Here is an 8,801-nt window from a genome sequence, read left to right as displayed (position 1 = left end):
GCGAAAATGTTCTGGAAGCTGTTATGTGAGTAAATGGGGGTTATTTCGGGAAGATGAAGATGTGTGGGAACAGAGGACCGACGTTTGGGGAAAGGTAGCGAGACGAGGGAGAACATAAGGCCTGTCATGAGGGAGAAGCTGCCAGGCTTTACATTAGAAAGCACTCAGTCTCTTATTCGCTATCTTGGTTGGGTTCGTCACGCTGTATCTCCAGTAGGGGGCTTGTTTTTTCTGAGAGCAGTGGCGAACCAAGGTTATTGTTTTGCATTATTATTATTTATATTTTTCATTATTATGTTTAGCTTTGTGATCAAAGTAGTTATTATTTTTTTAATTTTTTTTTTTTTTTTTTTTTTTTTTTACTTTTCATTTTAGTACATGCATCTCGAACTTTTGCAGAAGTCACACTGTTTTCCTTATGTTGCTTATTACTAGTGTTGGTTCGAGCTATTCAAGATCGTATCATACAATTAACTAGAAAACTGTAAAGTTCGGCATTGGTGCATGTAAAGTTGATACGTTTGTTCGAAAAGGAAAATAAACTCTTAAGTGTGCGTGACGGTCACACAATTTGTTCTTGCAAATTGTTTCATGTGTTGTAAGACTCAGAGAATTGTCCTCTTTTTCCCTCTTTTTTTTCTATGTAGTCGAAATGGCGTTAGTGGTGGACCAATGAGTCACAATTAGACTGCATTGGGTTAAGCGTCGTATTTTTTATGTAGGCTGCGTGAAATAAATAAAAGAAGAATGTGAATAATTGGAAAATACGGAATTATTTTGGTACAATGCAGAGGCATTTTGACACCTTTCAGCACCACTTTTGTTGAACAGCGCCTCGTGTGAAGTTGTCTGCTACTATTAAACAGAGGACTGTGATCTTCATTATGTTCTTCCGATTAAGGAAGTATTATACTTTTGCTAAAATACCTTCAGGTTTATTCTTCACTTTTGCCTTTCTGGTTCAAGTAATTTATTTAATCATCGGATAATTCAGATGACTGGTTTTAAATGAGAGATAAATAGACCTAGAAAACAGTGCATGCCTTTGCTAAAATTCTCTTTAGGCATAAATATATAAACCTGCTTTGCAATTCCTAATTTACACTCAGAGGGCCGCTGTTCGTCGACAAATGGAGGAGAAACTGTGTATTTTGCAGAACCACCCCCAGCATCACATAATATAAGAGAGAAAGAAAGAAAAGCTACCGTCTCACTCAGATATTATTTTCTTGCACGGATTTTCTGTAGATAACTCGTCGAGTACATCCATAATTCAAGTCAATACAATTTAATTTCATTTTATAGGCTTAAAGGATACACTGATAAGTTGTTTCTTATTCGATCATCGGTGCGTTTGAGACAATGCCTGATGCAATTGTAAGACGCTCGGTGCTGTTTTTGACTCTTCTGGTTCACATAGCGCGAGGACAAGTCAGTTACTCGATTCCTGAGGAAATGGAAAAAGGATCGATAGTGGGAAACATTGCGCAGGATTTGGGCTTGGATTTACAACGACTAAAGTCAGGAAAAGCGAGAATTTATTCAAGAGACAGTACGGATTACATTGAACTGAACAGAAGCACTGGATCGCTGCTTAGCAGAGAGAAAATGGACCGCGAATCTCTCTGTGCAAAAACAACTCCTTGTGCTTTGCATCTTCAAATGATTATGGAAAACCCAATGGAGTTTTACACGATTACAATAGAAATCACGGATATCAATGATAACGCTCCTAGTTTCCAGAGAAAGGAATTTAGATTTGAGATCAGCGAATCGGCGAATCGGCGGCGGCAGGTGCTGGTTTTATGCTCGGCAGAGCTTTCGATCCGGATGTAGGAACACATGCTCTTCAGAGATACTCGCTGAAACCGACTGATACATTTCGGCTTGAACTGCACAATCAGGCAGACGGTAGTAAAAACGTCGAGATGATTTTACAAAACCCACTTGATAGAGAAAAGCAAAGCTCACTTATTTTGTTGTTAGAAGCGTTTGATGGAGGCGATCCGGTGCTCTCCGGCACTGTGCAGATACATATCACTGTGTTAGATATTAATGATAATGCTCCTGTCTTTACACAAAAAATATATAAAACCACAATAACAGAAAATGCAACAAAAGGTACTATATTAACAATGGTGAGCGCGTCTGATACAGACGAAGGATCCAACAGTGTAGTAACGTACTACATATCTGACACAGTGGAGAAAAATGTGGCCGAAATATTCTTAATTAATGAAAAAAGTGGTGAACTAATTTTAAATGGTCTGGTTGACTATGAAAATGTGCGCCATTATGAAATTAATATCCAGGCAAAAGATCAAGGAGGACTATCTAATGAATGCAAAGTAATTATCGATGTTCTCGACATTAATGATAATTCGCCTAGTATTAATATTGTGTCTAGTTCCCGTTCAATATCTGAAGGGTCAAAGTCTGGTACTGTTGTTTCAGTCCTAAATGTTGATGATCTTGATTCAGGTTTAAATGGCCAGGTTCAGTGCGTCTTAAATGACGACATTCCCTTTTCTATTACTTCTCCGTCTAGCAATTTCGTCAGCTTGCAAACAGAGCAGGAATTGGACAGAGAAAGAGAAGCTGAGTACAATATCAGTGTAATATGTGCTGATGAGGGATTACCAGCGCTCTCCAGCAGTGTCTCTCTCCGTGTGCAGATATCAGATGTGAATGACAATGCTCCTGTCTTTGAGAAAAGTCACTATGAGGCGTGTGTGCTGGAGAATAACACACCTGGTCTCTCTATATTTACAGTTAAAGCCAGTGATGCTGATTGGAATCAGAATGCCCGTGTTTCTTATATTCTAGAAGACAGCACTGTTAATGGAGTCTCTGTCTCATCATACGTGTCAGTTCATCCTGACAGCGGACTGATTACAGCTGTGCGCTCTTTCGACTATGAACAACTCAAAGATTTCCACTTCCGGGTAAAAGCACAAGATGGAGGCTCTCCTCCGCTCAGCAGTAACGCGACAGTGAAAATAATTATTGAAGATCAGAATGACAACGCTCCTCAGGTTCTGTATCCAGTACAGACTGGTGCTTCTGTGGTGGCTGAGATTGTGCCTCGTGCTGCAGATGTTGGATATCTGTCACTAAAGCGGTGGCTGTTGATGGGGACTCTGGACAGAATGCCTGGCTCTCCTATAAACTACAGAAAGCTACAGACAGAGCGCTGTTTGAAGTGGGTTTACAGAATGGAGAAATAAGAACTGTGCGACAAGTGACTGATAAAGATACTGTCAAACAAAAACTGACTGTTGTTGTGGAGGATAACGGACAGCCCTCTCGTTCAGCTGTGGTCTCCATTAACGTGGCTGTGGCCGACGGCTTTCCTGAAGTGTTGTCCGAGTTCACAGACTTTACGCATGAAAAACAGTATGACGAGAACCTGACCTTTTATTTAGTTATCGCACTGGCTGCTGTTTCTTTCTTATTTATCACATGTGTGGTTGTCATAATATCAGTAAAGATCTACAGATGGAGACAATCTCGCTTCTTATATCAGTCCAATATGCCTGTTATCCCGTACTATCCACCGCATTACGCAGGCACAGGAGTCACTGAAACTCTGCCGCACGGGTATAATTATGAAGTGTGCATGACGACTGACTCGAGGAAGAGTGGCTGTAAGTTTTCTACACTCGGTGGACAGAATGTCTTAGTGGTGGACCCGAGTTTCACTGAGACTATGCAGCGCGCACTCAAGGAAAATAACGGTTTGGAAAGTGAATATTCGACATCGGTAAGAACAATGCTTTATACTTCACAAAACAAACAAACAAACAAAATCAAATATTTCAATAAAATGGGTAAATAATAATAATAATTTGAAACATATTAATACGATCTCTATTTGTAATTGTCATGTTAAAATATTAATTTAGATTACCTTCAGCACCACATATTGGACAGCGACATTGGACAGTGCAGTCTTAGTAAACGGCCTAAAATTCCCTTTCCGTTAGTTAAGAATAACTAGATTTTTAAATATCATTACTACTACTATTCTTTATTTTTACTATTCTTTACTGTTTTTCGTTTTAATTTGTAATTTTGTAATTCCCAAAAATAAGCTGTGGTTTTGTGTGTAGTGCTCGGTTTAGACTCACAGGGCCGCTGTTTGTCAACGTAGCACTTTGTCTGTGCGTATTTTTAACCCTGCCCCATCATCCCATATTCACAGTGAGAGAGGAAAGGAGGCAACGCTTTCAGATCGCTCAATATTGCATTGAAACCAATGCGATGTTTTGTACTTACTCGGATTAAAATAACTTGAATTTAGATTTTCCCTTTACAAGACGTCACTTCGAAATTGTTGAGAACCTTTTTTTTCTCTGTGGTTTGTCGGTGAAGTCGAAGAAAAAAATGCATTGTGTCGAGATGTGGTATTCGGTATTGTTTTCCGTCGTCCTGTTTCATTCGGCACGAGGACAAGTCAGTTACTCCATTCCAGAAGAAGTGGCCAAAGGCTCCACTGTGGGAAATATCGCGCAGGATTTGGGCTTGGATTTACAACGGCTGAGGTCAGGAAAAGCACGCATATATACAGGCGACAGTACTGAATATATTGGTCTCAATAAAGACACTGGCTTGCTGCTTATCAAAGAGAAAATGGATCGCGAGTCTCTTTGTGCAAAAACGACCCCATGCGCTTTGCATCTTCAGCTGATTTTGGAAAACCCCATGGAATTATACACGATTACGGTTGAAATTATGGATATAAACGATAATCCACCCACTTTCCAGAAAAAGCGAATTGAGTTTGAAATTAGTGAATCGGCTGCAACAGGCGCGAGATTCATGTTAGAAAGAGCTATGGATGCGGATGTAGGAATTAATGGTCTTCAAAGCTATTCTCTTAAACCAACTGATAATTTTATCCTTGAACTGCACAGTCAAGCAAGTGGAGATAAAAACGTCGAGATGGTTTTGCAGAGACCACTTGATAGAGAAAAGAAAGTAGTGGTTACGTTATTGCTGACCGCTTTTGACGGCGGTGATCCGCAGTTATCTGGAACTGTTCAAATACATGTTACTGTATTAGATGTTAATGATAATGCTCCTGTGTTTACGCAGAAGGTATACAAAGCCATTTTAACTGAAAATGCTCTGGAAGGGACTAAACTGACCACAGTCAGTGCCACTGACGCAGATGAGGGATCTAATGGTCATGTGACGTACAACATTGCAAGCACTGAAGAGACAGGGCGAAACATGTTTATTATTGAACAACATAGTGGCGAAGTAACTTTAAATGGCCTTGTTGACTTTGAAAAAGCAAATCATTACCAGCTTGATGTCCAGGCTAAAGATCAAGGGGGGCTTTCTGATTCCTGTAAGCTGATTATTAATGTGTTGGACATTAATGATAACAAACCAGTGATAAACTTACTCTCTATGTCAAACTCTGTGTCTGAGGACTCCACGCCTGGAACAGTTGTTGCTATGATGAAAATAGATGATACAGACTCAGGTGTGAATGGCCAGATTTATTGCATCATAGATGACAACATTCCATTTGCTCTTATATCATCATCCAGTAATTTCATCAGCCTGCGTATAGAGCAGCAACTGGACAGAGAGAGAGATGCTGAATACAATATCAGTGTCACATGCTCTGATCAGGGGGTGCCTGCGCTCTCCAGCAGTGCCTCTCTGTCTTTACAAATATCAGATGTGAATGACAATGCTCCTGTCTTTGAGAAAAGTCACTATGAGGCATGTGTGGTGGAGAATAACACACCTGGTCTCTCTATATTTACAGTTAAAGCCAGTGATGCTGATTGGAATCAGAATGCCCGTGTTTCTTATATTCTAGAAGACAGCACTGTTAATGGAGTCTCTGTCTCATCATACGTGTCAGTTCATCCTGACAGCGGACTGATTACAGCTGTGCGCTCTTTCGACTATGAACAACTCAAAGATTTCCACTTCCGGGTAAAAGCACAAGATGGAGGTTCTCATCCGCTCAGCAGTAACACGACAGTAAAAATTACTATTCAAGATCAGAATGACAACGCTCCTCAGATTCTGTATCCAGTACAGACTGGTGCTTCTGTGGTGGCTGAGATTGTGCCTCGTGCTTCAGCTGTGGTCTCCATTAACGTGGCTGTGGCTGACAGCTTTCCTGAAGTGCTGTCAGAGTTCACAGACTTTACGCTTGAAAAACAGTATGACGAGAACCTGACCTTTTATTTAGTTATTGCGCTGGCTGCTGTTTCTTTTCTATTTATTACATGTTTGGTTGTCATAATATCAGTAAAAATCTACAGATGGAGACAATCTCGCTTCTTGTATCAGTCCAATCTGCCTGTTATTCCGTACTATCCACAGCATTATGCAGACACAGGAGTCACTGGAACTCTGCCGCACAGGTATAATTATGAAGTGTGCATGACAACTGACTCGAGGAAGAGTGACTGTAAGTTTTCTACACTCGGTGGACAGAATGTCTTAGTGGTGGACCCGAGTTTCACTGAGACGATGCAACGCGCAATCAAGGCAAATAACGGGTTGGAAAGTGAATATTCGACATCGGTAAGAACAATACTTTATACTTCACAAAACAAACAAAATCAAAATGTATGAAAAAAAACATTGTTAAACTAATTACATGAAACATTCATTTGAAACATTATTAACATTATCTTTTTATTATCTGTAGTTGTAATGCTAAAGTGTCTATTTAGATTAGGCCACTTTCAGCACCACATCGTGGACAGCGCCATAGTGTAGTTTTGCCAGGTTAAATTAGACAGTAAGGGTCAAACTATTTATTTTCATTAGCTAAATCAAAACCATGCCAACAGAATAACTAGATTTTTAAAATAACATTGCTACTACTGTTCTTTATTTTTATTTTAGTATTTTTCCACAAAAGTTTTGAAAAAACACTTTCTGCAAAATGTAATCTTTTGTGATTTTATTTGTAGTGCTCGTTTTAAACTCACAGGGACGCTGTTTGTCAACGTAGCACTTTGTCTGTGTGTATTTTTAACCCTGCCCCATCATCCCATATTCACAGTGAGAGAGGAAAGGAGAAAACGCTTTCAGATCGCTCATTATTGTCAAGTGTCTCGAAACCAACGCGACATTTTGTACTTACTGTGATTAAATGATTTTGAATTTACTATTTTCCCATTACAATACGCCTCTTCGAAATCCCCAGCCAACATTTGTGTGTGGGGCCCATGTGGGTTTGACATGGGCTGAAAAAGTGGGCCCAAAATGGGATTGTCCGCGGGTTCCATAATGGCCCAATGTCAATTGCCCACATGGATTTCATGTGGGATTGTACTTGACAACAGGTGGGCCCCAACTGGGCAACATGCGCAAGACCCATCTTGGCCCCAGCTTTATTTTTTATGTGGGTACTACAAGGTTACTACATGGGCTGAAATATGGGTTGTAAGTGGGTTTGTCCACGGGTTCCATGTTGGCCCCGTGCAACATACCCATGTAGGTTTTATGCAGGATTTCCCTGGGCTGAAGAGGTTTTTTTTTTAAAGAAACGTGTGTATTTTTTAGGCTGTATTATTTGTTTAGTATTTGTACATATACATTTGGATTTTTGAAGAGGTGTTTTGATCAAAATATCATAAAATGCTAATAAATAAAATATTAATGATCATAATAATTCAAAAGGCAGATATTTCTTGTTAATGACATGACACTGATTCAACATAGATATTTAAAAAAAAAATTTAATGATTTGTTTTTGGTAAAAACTTTTTTCAATGATTTAGCATTAAACTTCATATCAACATTGTGTAAACGTTAAAACAGCAACTGACATTATTTCAATCATATTTCAACTTTGAAGGTTGGTCATGTGCCAACTAGACTGAAAAGAAAAGTCTGTACTGTTGGTTCAAAAAGAAAACTGAACACAATATGCTAACTGAATGGAACTTTATTCTGAACATGTGTGTCATATGCTGCAAACACGATTTCTGGATTTTTCCATCAGAAACATGAATTTCAATTCTATCTTTCTTCACTTGGGCTATTTCATTATCTGTTACTAACCAACTGACCATTACACTCTGGAGTACTTCTGTGAAATCAGGCAGCTTTTGCTAGGGGTTTGAGTTCTTCTACCCATCTCAAAGCCACTATAATGCAATTATTGTGATAGATAATTGGCTTTCTGTAACCCGTTCTTCATATTGCATAGTGACCATTTTCTGGATATTTTGAACCATTTGTATAGATTTTGAAACAACTATATGGAGATAAGCATGTGCTTTGCAGACCATTGATGATGGCACTGTGGGTTTAATTTGATTTGTATATTCCAGGGCTTTTCAACTGACTCATTGCTTGTTTCTCTGGAGAATAAAGTCAATACTGTACTCACATAGATCCCAAACACACTGCCCAATCTGTTCCTATAGTACCTATTTGTGTACTATAGGGTCCAAGTCAGCCTATATAGGACTGATTATGTTTGCTCATTTCTTACCCAGAATGCTTATGTCTTACCCAAGAGGGCCCCATATTAGTGATGGGAAGTTCGGACCATTTTACTGACTCTCTCCTTTGATCTCATTCATCAAAATTAACTAATCTTTATTCAAGTCTTCAAGTTTATTTCAATCATTTAAGTGGCATTAAATATTATACTTTTACCAGCCAAATTCCCCAAACACATCCACCTACGCAATCTTGATAATATTCCAAATTAGAAAATCATAATAATGCAGCCAAAGATAATTTATAGGGAACATAAATAATGACTTTACCTTCAGAGTCTTTCATTCATTTGTCACGTGACAGAT

The 8,801-nt window shown here is 39.0% G+C and overlaps 1 protein-coding gene across 1 annotated transcript in view; it reads left to right on the top strand.

Annotated features, from left to right (window-relative positions):
- LOC107552066 (protocadherin gamma-C5-like) overlaps positions 1 to 8,801 on the top strand; it is a 77,264-nt gene that overhangs the window by 3,072 nt on the left and 65,391 nt on the right. The window lies entirely within an intron of this gene.

The sequence above is a fragment of the Sinocyclocheilus grahami genome, unplaced genomic scaffold (assembly GCF_001515645.1).
Source record: "Sinocyclocheilus grahami isolate Dianchi unplaced genomic scaffold, SAMN03320097.WGS_v1.1 scaffold440.1, whole genome shotgun sequence".
NCBI lineage: Eukaryota > Metazoa > Chordata > Actinopteri > Cypriniformes > Cyprinidae > Sinocyclocheilus > Sinocyclocheilus grahami.
The sequence above is the reverse complement of the archived record's forward strand: the minus strand, read 5'-3'. Positions and strand labels throughout refer to the sequence as shown.